This window comes from Eschrichtius robustus, chromosome 6 (genome assembly GCF_028021215.1).
Source record: "Eschrichtius robustus isolate mEscRob2 chromosome 6, mEscRob2.pri, whole genome shotgun sequence".
NCBI classification, from domain to species: domain Eukaryota; kingdom Metazoa; phylum Chordata; class Mammalia; order Artiodactyla; family Eschrichtiidae; genus Eschrichtius; species Eschrichtius robustus.
Window position 1 is genome coordinate 49,465,827 of NC_090829.1, and position 13,847 is coordinate 49,479,673.

Consider the following 13,847-nt stretch of genomic DNA (forward strand, 5'->3'; position numbering starts at 1 on the left):
TACCACCTTGGCAGCACTATATATGGGCTCCAAGTGTCATGCGAATCCAGTGCTAAATTAGGGGTTCACACCAAAAGTTTTCAAAAGGTGGTCACTTGGAACTTTTTAGCAATGCAAATTTTTGGGCCCATCCCAGACCTACTAAATCAGAAACCTTCGAAGTGGGGCACAGCCATCTATGTTTAAGCAAGTTCTCAGTGAGACTCTATACAGCTTAAGTTTGAGAACCACTGCTCTACACTAATGGGGGAAATACCTATTTAAAATAGAGGCAAACTATGGAGAACAGTATGGAGGTTCCTTAAAAAACTAAAAAAAGAACTACCATACGACCCAGCAGTCTCACTACTGGGCATATACCCTGAGAAAACCATAATTCAAAAAGAGTCATGTACCACAATGTTCATTGCAGCTCTATTCACAATAGCCAGGACATGGAAGCAACCTAAGTGTCCATCAACAGATGAATGGATAAAGAAGATGTGGCACATATATACAATGGAATATTACTCAGCCATAAAAAGAAACGAAATTGAATTATTTGTAGTGACCTGGATGGACCTAGAGTCTGTCATACAGAGTGAAGTAAGTCAGAAAGAGAAAAACAAATACCATATGCTAACACATATATATGGAATCTAAAAAAAGAAAAAAAAAAGGTCATGAAGAACCTAGGGGCAATATGGGAATAAAGATGCAGACCTACTAGAGAATGGACTTGAGGACACGGGGAGGGGGAAGGGTAAGCTGTGACGAAGTGAGAGAGTGGCATGGACATATATACACTACCAATGTAAAATAGATAGCTAGTGGGAAGCGGCCGCATAGCACAGGGAGATCAGCTCGGTGCTTTGTGACCACCTAGAGGGGTGGGATAGGGAGGATGGGAGGGAGGGAGACGCAAGAGGGAAGAGATATGGGGATATATGTATACGTATAGCTGATTCACTTTGTTATAAAGCAGAAACTAACACACCATTGTAAAGCAATTATCCTCCAATAAAGATGTTAAAAAAATAAAATAAAATAAAATAAAATAGAGGCAAGTAATCTGGAGGGGAGCCTGAAAGGTATGGAAACAACCACCTTACCTAATTTCTTGCCGCTGAAAGTGTGATTCCTGCACCAACATCATCACATCACCTGGGAGCTTATTAGAAATCCTGGACTTCAGGCCCCATCCCAGACCTACTGAATCAGAAACTGCATTTTAACAAGATCCCCAGGTGATCTGTATGTACATTAAGGTATGTGAAGCACTGGTCTAGTGAATATTTTGGGTAGCAGAAGATGAACTGCAGAAGGGAAAAAAATACAAAAGGAGTAAAAATTACATTAAAAAATTAAACTAAAATCTCCAATGTCTCTCATACAGAGTGGTTCTGTAGAAAGTAATAGGCATGTTTTATCACAAGCAATTTCTCTAACTAAATGTTACGTTTTTCAGTGTAAGTCAGATATTTGGTGTGGGACGCGGGATCACATAGCATTTTACCCGTGCTTTCCAACAAGAGAGTAAGATGGAAGCGTCAGAACAATCAGGCCACACTTTTAAGCCCAAGACAAGTGACAAGAATCTACTGTGTATTTGTAGCTGGGAAATGTAAACACCGCAAGTGAATTTTAAAATTCTTCATCTTTTGTCCCACATTCCTACATACATGCAACATTTTTCACATATTTAACAAGTAATAATTTTATCACCAGGATTTTGCTATTGATTGCTTCTTTAACAACAAAATGCATCACAAACAAAAATGAATGAAGCTGTCTGAGGAGAAAATTCCATAGTAGCTTTACTGTCAATGCCCATCATAAATAACCATGACATCATAGGAGCCTTATCTACGGGTTGCCGCTACTGATCGATGGCATCACTCTAGTGGTGTAAATAGCTTCTAATGTCCCATCTTCCACCTTCAAATAGGCTCTGATTATTTATGATAGCTGTTAGGTTACAAGTCTGAGCTGTGGTTTGGATTTATTTTCTACTTATAGCTGCTGTGGATTTCAAGTTAGATAGGATTATTTTTTAGTGAAGATGATGAACTGAGATAGAACTGTCATGGAGCGGGGTACACCATCATCTCGTCTGGCTGGTGTCACCATTTGACTATGAATTCTCAGTGCCAGAATGCTTTCAGTATTATCATTGTCAACCAAAAAATATTAACAGATAGCAGTTAATCATTGGTTGTTACAACACGAGAAAGGAAAAAAAAAAAAAAAAAACGGATGCAGCTTTCTACACAATTAAAATGTTTTAAAAATAGTGTCAGCCTTTTGTTACTAAGTTGTGAAGAAGCGTATCATCTGCATTGTGTCTATTTTATAATAATGAAAGTGTTTCAACTTGAATGTGACAGCTAGAGATGATTTAGGAGGTAAAAGGAAATCCATCACCTCTCGTGCAAGGTATTCTTCATGATCGTAAAAGAGACTGACAGATAACTTGGGCAAGAATACATCTTTGCAGAGGGAAAGAGATATGAGCTGTGTCTACATGAAACAGGCAGGTGAAACCAAAAAATCCATCAATTAGCCAGATGTTTTGTCAATATAATAACAAATACTTGAATCATTCTGAACATTAGATAGACATAGTAAGTTATCAAATATGTTTATGAACTAGATCAGAGTGATAGACCATATTTTCACTTTTTCAGTTTTTTTATCATTTTGTAAATAAAGGATGTTTCTTCTGAATTTTCACTTTTATTAGGATTTGACCAGTTCATTATTCAAATCTCCTCTCCTTTAAGTCATTCTTTCTCTGAGAAAATTGTGCTAAAAATATAAGTTCTCAAAAAACAAGGGGAAAGGTTTTCACCATGCAAAACAGCATGTGGTAGATACCCTACAGCTATACTCTTTATGTGTTTTTCTGAGAAAAATTTAAAAGCAAACTCAATAGTTATGAGACTATTTAGAAATCTCATTTTTCAATATTTATCCTAACATATCTTATGATTCATCAGTTAGCCAAGCTTCTAACGAAATATGGATAATATTTAAACATCTGTTATGGCAAAATTTTCTTTCCTACTAAATTTTGGATTATTTTGTATGATTTTTAATTACACATAACATAACTGCTATATTTGACATTTTCCATAGTTTTTAATCTGTATAAAAAAATAACCGGAAATCAGTTCGCTCCTTACAACATTTTGCAAACATATTAACAGTAAGAGTACATCTAAACTTAATCACTGCAGAGAAAAGTAACCACCTATTGAAAAATGCTCTAACTCTATAAAATTATGAAATTATTACTATAAGAAATCCATCTTTCCATATCACTTACAGAACTTTCACCAGGTCAATTGCATATTGCTCTTATAAAGTTATTTTGAGGACTACTCTATATGTTTAAACATATATATTTTTTAAATGGAAATATATATATTTTAATGGTGATAAAGCAACTGCTTCATGATATATAAAATGAAAACAGAGGGTTCCCCTCCAATAATTGTTGTCCTTACATGAATATTGTGATAATTCTTTAACGCTAGAATATTTCCCTTTCTAATGGTAGTTATTTAAATATTCCTTCCCAATATGCTTTGCACTGCTAAAAGTCTTCAGTAAACTGAAAATCTCAATAGAAAGTGGGAATGTGGCCGCTAGGAGCTGACAATAGCTGTTTTGTCACATCTAGGCCCTGGTAGTTACTCAGGAAGTGGGGATTCGTCCAGCCAGCTGATGCCAGGGGAGGATGATTTATTGCCTGGTGTCCTCAGTGGCAATTGGACCCTTTCCCACTGTCAGTCACAACTTTCAAAGATCGTGTCCTAAAGAAGAGGTTCCCCTCCGTTCTAAAGAGGTAACAATGCTTGTCATAAAGTGTCTTTTGGCAGAGGGAAACGGGTATGAAAACAGGCAAAGAAAGGGAACAATCAGAAGAGGAGAGAAGATGGATGTTCTGTAACCTTTTCTCAGAGACCCATTTCTTCTACTTTTTCTCCTGTCTTTAGCAGGTTTTTGTTTTGGCTGATGACAATGCGTAATAGCCTGATAAATTGATTTTGTGAGTCCTTTTTCTCATCTCTTGAGAAGACACTAACTCGTTGGGACTTCAGAGGGCTCGCAGAGGCAGGAGACAACAATTAGTTTGTTGAAGACATCAGAAAGTAGCTTCAGAGTTTTGCCAGGAGAAATTCTTACTGACAGATCAGTGCTGACAATGTTGGCAGCTGCTTGAAAAGTGCAGCAAGCAGCTCCAGCATCTTAGGGTCCACGGAGGAAGGCCACTGCACGTTAACTCTACACTTGGCTCTGTCCTCGGAGCTGTGAATTCTTCCTGACTCACCAGAATTAAAAGGGAATGGTATTACAAAAAAAAAGTCTAAGAGCTGAATTCTACAAAACCTTTTGTTAAATATCTTCTTTAATAGCTAAACAAACAGAAAGTTAAATCTTAGTACTGCCGTTCATTTAAATTTAAATCAGTGCCTAAATAAATCTCTGTAACTGTTTTCAAAACCTTTTACGTACTGCACAATTTCAAATTTACTTTTCCATATGTAAAAATATACACTGCTTGGCACTCAACTCTTTAGAACATATTAATTTCAATAAATCTTTTTAAGGGACCAACTTGACATATGTCAAAGAGATAAAATACTCCGGTCTGAACATACTTAAATTAGTCAAGCACTTTGCAGTACCATCCTTGAAATTATTAAACATTATTAACATTCAGATTTACTGCTTAAAACCTTTGCTTTAAAATTACTGAATGAGAGGCTCAAAGTGTTGCTTTTCTAATGCAAAATAACCTAACTTTTCTAACTTGAAGACATAAAATTGGCAATTTCTTGGAAACTTTGAAACTAATATAAAGTCTCATTACATTTGGGTAAATGTTATAAATATTAGTATTTCCCCCTTGGCATGAAAAAATCAAAGGATTGATCTTTGTAATGCATAAAAGCAAAATTTTACGTTTTGGTAGCCTTGTAACTATTTACTTTTAAAGCTGTATAATTTGGAATACTATACTCTGTGTGTGTGTGGACGTGTGTGTCTATAGCATGTTGATTACATATGTGTGTTTTTGTGTAAAACTATCACTTTAGACTTAATGTCCTAGAAGTTGTAATATAGCAAGATGTTTTCCCAGGCATTTAATCTTTCAGAATGTTTCCCAGATAAACACAGAGCTAAATGTAAAACTTCTCTATATTTTGAAGAAAGCTACATCAACCTCTGAGTGTTTCTCATATTTCTGACAAAAAAGTATGAAGTGCCCAAGTTAGACAAATACTGGGAGGTGTAAATGGGGTGATCTTACACATTCTGCAGTGAAGAGTTCCAGGGAAAACCCTGAGAGTAAAGAAGCCTGAATTCTAGACTTTGTTTTGCCACCAGCTAGCCAATGACCTTGAGCCTCCCTGGGCCCACTTTCCTCATCAGTAAAACAAAGGGTTAATCAGGATGTTCTGTCAAAGGACTCTTTCAGGAGACCTAAAGTTATAGGATCATAATCTATCATTTGAAACTACTGACTCCACAGGTCCACTCAGCATAATCGATGAGTTTAGCCGGAATGATGTCTCTCAAAGACAAAAATCATTGCATGAGTGAATGGCCAATGGCACTTTCTGAAATTTGAGGAGCAATTATGAAGATTTGGGGGCACCCAGCTTTTGATTTCTGGTGGACCTTCTTCCTATCAACTTTTGGCCCCTTCACCTGTATTAAAGGATGGATGGAAGAAGAGCAAGAGAGGGGAAACTCATATCACAGTCTGTGCTGCTGACGTGCTACACAATAAAACTTGGCAGGAATGAGGTGAGAATTTGGAACTGAAATCAGATTGAGGGGTTCGTCTAGAGTTTATCCCTGTGACTACTGCTGACGTTATCACAGTATTAATAAGGCCGTTAGGGAATAAATGCATTTAACAGTTAATGTTAACGCCACAGAAATAAATTATGTGGTCAAATTGTTCATTCAATGCATTAATCCAGTTGTAAGGGACCTGCATCATGGCAATAATTGCACTGTCATTTCAAAGCCTTTAAAAGCAAATCTATCCAACTTATATCAGCTTAACTTATACCTTCCCAGCAGCAGTACGTTAGTACTGCATAACAAATAGACGATAAAAGATAGCTTCTGATGTATTTGTAAAGTAGTTTGAAAGCCTTTTGCATTTTTGACCCAACTGAGAGTTTAAAGGTTAGGAAGAAAAAAAGCATCATAGCACAACAGGTTTGACCCAAGTTTTTCCCATTTTACTTTCTGAACCAAACTCTTCAATTCACTCACTTTCCGTATCTTCATAATATTTGTCAGAAATATTGCCATAGACAAAACCAGCACTTCAATCACAACAGTGAACAGAGTTCTACTGGGTAACAAAAACTCCTCGGCACAACTGGAGACTTTTAAAATTCAAGCACTCTAAACTTAGCAGCCCCCCTGAGAGCCACAAATTGAGAGAGATTAATTCTGTGCCCCTGCACCCCTCATTACCAGGAGAGCTGAAGTAGGTCAAATGCAAGTTAATCTCCTGAATTCCACTTTTGCACATGGATGTTAGGACATCCATTACTGCGTCCTGGCTAATGTCTTTAAGCTACATGCATGCAAAATTAATAAACAGTGTGCCCAGCCAATATGAAACATAAATACAAGGAAATGCCTTGAAGTGAATTTCTGTAATAACATCACACGATACAGTAACTAAGGAAACATATAAACACATGTTACCCCAGGTCTATCTAGAGCCAACGTGGGGGGAAACAATGAAAACCAATTGCCCAAGTGCTGAATTTTTCCCTAATAAACCATAACACACAGATGAAGAAATGTTAGTCAACCTAAATATCTAACTTCTGATATGATCTGCCTCTACCCCCCATTTGAAAAAGCAAGGCAAATTGCTCATGTGGAGGGGGATGAAGTTTTAAGCGAAGCAAGACTGCCATCACTCTGTGAAGGTACAAAGTTTTCCATTCTTTAGGGGAGGGAAAAAAAAAAAACAGGCGTACATGTCAGCACGAGGCTAGTAAAATCAGGACTCTGCTTGTCCACAAGGCCTCATAACAACCTAATTGCCTTACCTCTCTCAGCCTGCAGCCGGGTCAGACCACTCCTCTTCTATTTTCATTATTGACTGCATATTTTCAGGAGTGATAAATGCTGTAATTTTTTTGTAAAATCAAATGAGCCATTATCTTGCGTTTTGGAGAGCTCTAGTTTTGCAAACGCTTTCACATTCTAACTTATTCCATATGATCATCTCAATAACCCGAGTTTAGGAGGATTCAATAGGAAATATTACCCTGGGTACAATAGTGGGAAATATCTTAAATTAATTAAATTATCAAATGAATAACCAGAGGATCTGACTCCTACTCCTATCTCTGCCACTCATTAGATATGTGACCATGAAAAAGTCATTGTATCTTAACAAGCACAGAAAAAAAATGTTCACTTAAATGACAGTTTAAGGAATAAAATAATGCAAATGGCCCTTAACTACATGGAAAAAAATGCTTAACCTCACTCTCAGAATAAGAGAAATGTACATTAAAAATACACTGAAATATCATCTCTTATCTATGATTGGAAAAGGTCAAAGAGTTTGGTTATACACCATGTTGGTATGTAAGAGTGGGCAAATAGGCACTTTCATACACTGTTGTTGGGAAGGTTGGTTAGTACAGCTCTGGAAAATTTGCAAAACCTGAAATAATTATAAAAGCACATACCCTTCAACTCATCTTGTTTACTTCTAGAAATTTACTCCATAGATATTCTTCCGAAGCTCCCAAATGCTCCATGTACAAAGTTATTCATTTAGCATTATTTGAAATAGCAAATGATAATAATACTAAATTATGGTACACACATTCAATAGAATACTATACAACGAATAAAAAAGAATGAACAGGTTCTTTATATGTTGATATGGGAGGATCTGCAAGATAAATAGTAGAGTGAGAAAAAAGCAAACTGCAGAATGGTGTATTTAGCATACAATACTTGTGTAGAAGAGAAAAACAAAGAATATGCATTTGCTTCTATATGCTATCATACACCCAGAAAGATACACAAGAAAAGCATTGGTTGTGCCTCTGGGAAGGAGGTGGGATGATGGGAGACGGGTGTGTTCAGTTAATTAAATACATATTTTAAAGAATTAAGTAGATATCTATAGACTTATATAGATAGCTACATAGACATAAAGATCTCCAAAATATTACTACAAAAATAAAACAGATAAATGAATGTATAGGTACACATTGCACACAAAAAAGATTTCTGTCCACAAACATACAATGCATGTGTGTGTATGTATGTGTGTGTGTGTGTGTATATGTGTGTGTGTATAGACATAGGTTTTCATGTAAACTTTTTAGAATGATATGCAAGAAATTGCTGAAACTGAGGAGAAACAAGGCGTACTTTACACACTGCTTGAATTTTACTACGTGCATGTGTTTCTTTCATAATCATACTAACTATAAATAAAAGACAAAAGTAAGGAAGGGGTCAAATTAATTGAAAGATATCCACAAGGTAAGTTATCTACCCTTAAATGGGATGAGGTTGCCCATAATAAAAGGATTCTATTCTTCCTACAGTCCCACCTTCCTTCTTGTAATTCAAATGTAGATGAGTGTACTTTGGAAAAGAAAATTTCAATTAGAAATTCTGTGTGGATGACAGGGCCCTGAAAACAGACAAGCAAGAGCTCAGGGAATGGATTTGTCTGGTTCGCCACATAAATGCCCAATAAATACGTGTTGACTGACTGACAGGCCCAATTGCTAAGCATGCTACAGAATATGTGCAAAATAGCCTACTGGAGCAGTCTGCCATCACATGAAGACATTTGATTCCAACGGGCTAGAATTTAATTGGAAAAATATGGGAAGGACAGGATGGCAAGACCATTCTAACAAAGTCCTCTAAAAATGGACGACTATTTCTCTTTGCTTATCTACAGGGCACCTTCCCGGCAAGACATTGAGCTTCAAAATAACATTTCTACCAACAGAAATAATTCTAATTCGTATGTTTTGCCAGAGTTCCCTGGGAAAGCCATGAAAGGTAACGTGAGAACAAAGAAAGATGGGAATACTGCAGGTCTGTCTATGTGCACACACATGTGCATAAGGACCAGATGAGGTGAATGCTCCTAGAAAAATTATGATGTTTTATCCACTGAAGTAAAAAGAGTCTGTTTCTGGGTGTGGAGTGTGAAAAACAGTCTCACTACTTTATAGTCACACTTCATAACGTAATCCTGCTAACACCTACCGACCCAAGATCTCCAAGAAAGGGATAGTGTTAATTCTACTGCACTTATGGGAAATTTGAGGACTACGTAGCCAAGATCCACCAGCCCTGAGGTTCTTACTCCTAGCCTTAACCACAATCTTTCCTTCTATAGCTGAGGATGAGTAGAAGAGATTCACATCTTTTCATTAGATTCTGTCTTCTTCTTTGGGGACTAAGAGAACAAAGCAGTCCTTTTAAGGTGAATGTTACCAACTATGAATGTAATTGCTATTATTTATTTCATAGAATAAGTAAACATTTTATACGTAGACTCCCTTGCAGACCTCCAAAAATTAAAAATGAATATTTCAATTCAAATTTTAATACCTTCTCTATATTTACGGCTCAGACCTTTGCTTTGCAATCATTACAAAAATAACATTTCTTCTTTAAAAGATTTTAGTCAAATAATTATGTAGAACAGAACAAACATTTCCAACGGACTGAGCCATTACCCGCTATAGACTGCTGTTTAAGTCTACCTGCCCTCCCTTCTGTGTCATATTCAGAGTATTTTTATTTTTCAAACATTGACCTGTTTTACTGCTTGCTCGGCTAAGGCTGTGAGTGGCTGTTAACCACTTCTCTAAAGACTTCAGGAGACTGAGAAACAGTAGAATTGCATTTTTTACATCAATATAAAGTCATGTTCCCCCCCCCACTCGCCATCCCCCCGGCCCCCTTCCTGCTCTCCCCCATGAATGTGTTTTTCTCCCTCACTTCTTAGGCGCATTTGGTAACAATCAGGCTTTTATTTTAAGGAGCCCTAAGATAAGGTATCTGTGAGCGCCACACTTGGAGTAATTGATCACATTTGTTTCCTGTTCGTAGGTTAGACTCCTCACTCTTGCTCTTTTTTTAAAAAACTTGGCATGTTTCTCATTACCCTCCGCCTTGTTAGCCTAGTAGAAATTTTCTACTGTGGAGAGTGAAAACAGGACGATACTATTACAAACCCCATCTAGTCGGTGACAGCAGCCCTTCTCTTTCTTGGGGAACTTCTGGCCACTTCACGCTTTAGCGGGGAGCCCGCCTATGGATGCAGATACGCACGCCTGTAACTGAGGGAGAGGCTCCCTGACATCCGCCTGGTGTTGGCATGTTTAATTTTCACACTGTGCTGATTCATACCGAGACTGTTCCCCAGGATGACAACATTGTTATCATATGACTCAAACCGCCCCACCTCATTTCATTTGGAAATGTTAGCTCAGGTTCAATAAGTGTCAGCTGCCAATTCTGTATAAGAAGACCTGTATCTTTCCCGTTTATGCTTTCCAGATAAATTGTAATCAGTAGCATTTTATTGACACTGTCAGGTGGGGCTTAATTTCAGATATTGTCTAAGGAAAGAAAAATGCAGAAATCTGAACAATCAAGTTCTCTCTTTTGTGTCCGTGGGCCAATGAATAAGAAGCCGGGCCTCAGTCACTTTCCTATCATGGCTTCAATCACAGCAAAGCAAAAATGCTAGTAACTCAGTGTAAAATGAGAAGAAAGACCTGGCTTTATTTCCTTTTTTTAGGATTGAGAGAATATCAAAATAAATGATCTATAATGGCTAAAATTAATGTATTTACTTACAATATGAATATTTATTTATAAAAATGTGATAGATTCTAATAAAGTGATATGCAAGAAATCTTAACAAATAATCCTTTACCTGAGTAGTACTCCTTCAACATGCAACGTTTCAAGACTATCTTCTTAGCTACTGCCGGCTAGTTTTGTTTGTTTGTTTGTTTGGTTAGTTGACTTTTTTGTTTAATTGTTCTCCTAATGCTTCACCATATTTTGGCGCCTTCGCATAAATAGTCAGCAAAAGCAGCATGTTTTCATAGAATTCAAAATAAAATTCAAGAGGAGACTGGGAATCTGGTCTAAGCCCTACTCCCCAAAGTAGTCAGGTGACCTTGGGCAAGTAGCTGACCCTTCCTGACCCTCAGTGTCCTCATTTATAAGATGAGTGGGCTGGGCTGGGTGGCCTTCACGGTGGCTTTCAGTGCTCACGCTCTGTGATAACTAACATTGACCCGAAACTCATCGTGAAAGAGCGAGCCCTCAAGAAATTCTAAGACTGTGTTGAATAGAGTAGCTGCTAGCCACACATGACTACTAAGCACTTGGAACGTGGCTAGTCCAAATTAAGGTGTGTTGTAAATATACACACCAGATTTCAAAGACTTTAGTGTCGAAACGGTAAAATATCTCAGTAATGATTCTTACATTATTTTACGTTTTGAAATGATAATATTTTAGATTTATTGGTTGAATAAACCATATTATTAAACTGAATTAGACCTGGTTCTTTTTTACTTTTTATAAATGCAACTATGAGAACATTTTAAATTACATATAAGGCTCATGGTATATTTCTATTGGACAATAATGTAAATAAGAGTCCTGTGACTCTGTTTACGACAGATATAGGGTTAAAATGGAAAGAATCTGAAATATTTCATATATTGGGTGTTTGTAATAATAAAAGAGCAATCACTTGTTCTCTGGATAAAAATGTACAGGTCAAAGCCATACTGGAAGCACCCATGCTACTCGATAAAGAACATCAAATGTTAAAAAGCATGTTTCTTAAGATTACAGTACTAGTCATCAACATATATAACTTAAATAGTCAAATTGCCCTAAACTCATAACTTAATTTTCTCACCTAACTAATCTGATTGACATTCCCAAATACTTGAATTCCTTGCTAATTTTTCCCTCTACAACATTAGTAAAAAATTATAAATACATTAACGAAAGATCAGCTAACTTAATGATTATAAATTATCTTTTGTTTCTTTAGATAGATGTTTCCACCTTATCTTGAAAATCCCTTTATTTGAAAACTTCTGAAGCACTGTGGCTAAAGACCAAATTTTTACAATGGTAAATACCTAGATAATTTAGATTATTAAGGAAAAACTCAAGTTTTATCCACATAATAATGTACGCACATCTGTATGATCGACATTTTGGTAAGTAGCGGTCATTTTGTGTTAAAAACAATAAATCTGGGCCATAGTATATTTATAAAATTGTGTATCTTTCTAGTAGGTACAGATACAGAATAAATGCTCGGTATATTAACAGTGAAACCTAGCCCTTAAAAGAAGCATTATCTATCCTACACTAAAGTAAATCCAGTTATTATGTGAAAGGAATAATCCGTAGCACACAGAAAAATTAGCAAGAAATTATAGTTACAAAGCTGATAAATGTCATTTTCTCTCTCCAAGATTAAATGTTTTCCTTATAAAAATATGCAGTCTTATTTTTACCATCCTCTTTTTCAACTATTTGCATCTTTGTCCATCCCCAGAACCTGACACCTTGTCAACTATCACAGGTAAAAGCTTTTGAAGATCTACTGCTACTCTTGTCCTAATAAGGTCACTGACCTTTCAGGCTCAACTCCGGCCCGCCCCCTTCTTCATTTCCTCTCCTATCATTAGTCTGAAATGGCATCAACTACCTCTCAATTTTCCTCATCCCTTCAATGCTCCACCTCTTTAGTCCAAATGCACCTAATTAGGAACTTAATTTCCTTTTTTCCCTGATTGAGGAATTGATAACGGACAGATTCCATTCATCTCTGAATCACAGAAAATTGCACTGATGATCTCTTATTAAGGAATGCTAAGCATTTATTCTAGAGACTGTTTTCTGGAGGCCAAGGTTTTCCAAAGAGTATACTTTTCCAACCACAGAACTAAGCAAAAGTAAGTGTTGTTTTCATTTTATTTTTTAAACTAAAATAGGAAGAGGAGAATCATTCAAATCTGATGAATTTTACATTTATTCTATATTTCATTTTACATAGTCATAATTACTTATATTTAAAACAAGTAGATTGTCCTGTACGGTGGCAAATAATTGAGTTCTACCAGATTTCCAGACAGGATTTAAAGAGATGGCTATATCTCAGAAGGTTAAGTTAATAATTCCTTGAAGCTGGGTATTTTTGGCAAAATTATACAAAGAATTTTTTACACCAGGAATGATACATGTGGGCTAGATGTCTGCAACAAAATAGGGGTCACATATTAAAGCAACTATTTAGGTAATCAGCTAACTTTACTATGAAATTATCTCCTTGACTCTGACAGTGATAGTTTAACTGTAGAATTTTCTACTTAACTCAAAGCATATACATGAAAATATTCCTTGTATTTTTTCCCCAAAGCATCCTATGGCCTTAAAAATTGGTGGTAGAAGAAAAACCAATCCAACAATGTTATTCCACTACTCAACTGAAACTTTTAATGTCTAATTTCAAGTCCTACTCATTCAAGGAATGAAAAGATCATCAACATCATTATAAACCTTGGAACTGACCATCGAAATAAATAGCATAAATAGCAAAGACAAGCCAACTTCATTTTATCCAATAGGAATTTGAGCCCTACAGTACATTCTGCCACAGGGCATCAGCACAAATCATTTCATCAACATTTATCTTATGACAAATCTACTCAATGCAGAAGAGAATTAGTGAAATAGCTGACTTGAGGAGAGAATGCAATTTCTTTAAGGAAAAAAAA

General features: G+C 36.3%; 1 protein-coding gene across 7 annotated transcripts in view; it reads right to left on the reverse strand.

Annotated features, from left to right (window-relative positions):
* MECOM (MDS1 and EVI1 complex locus) overlaps window positions 1–13,847 on the reverse strand; it is a 566,050-nt gene that overhangs the window by 246,574 nt on the left and 305,629 nt on the right. The window lies entirely within an intron of this gene.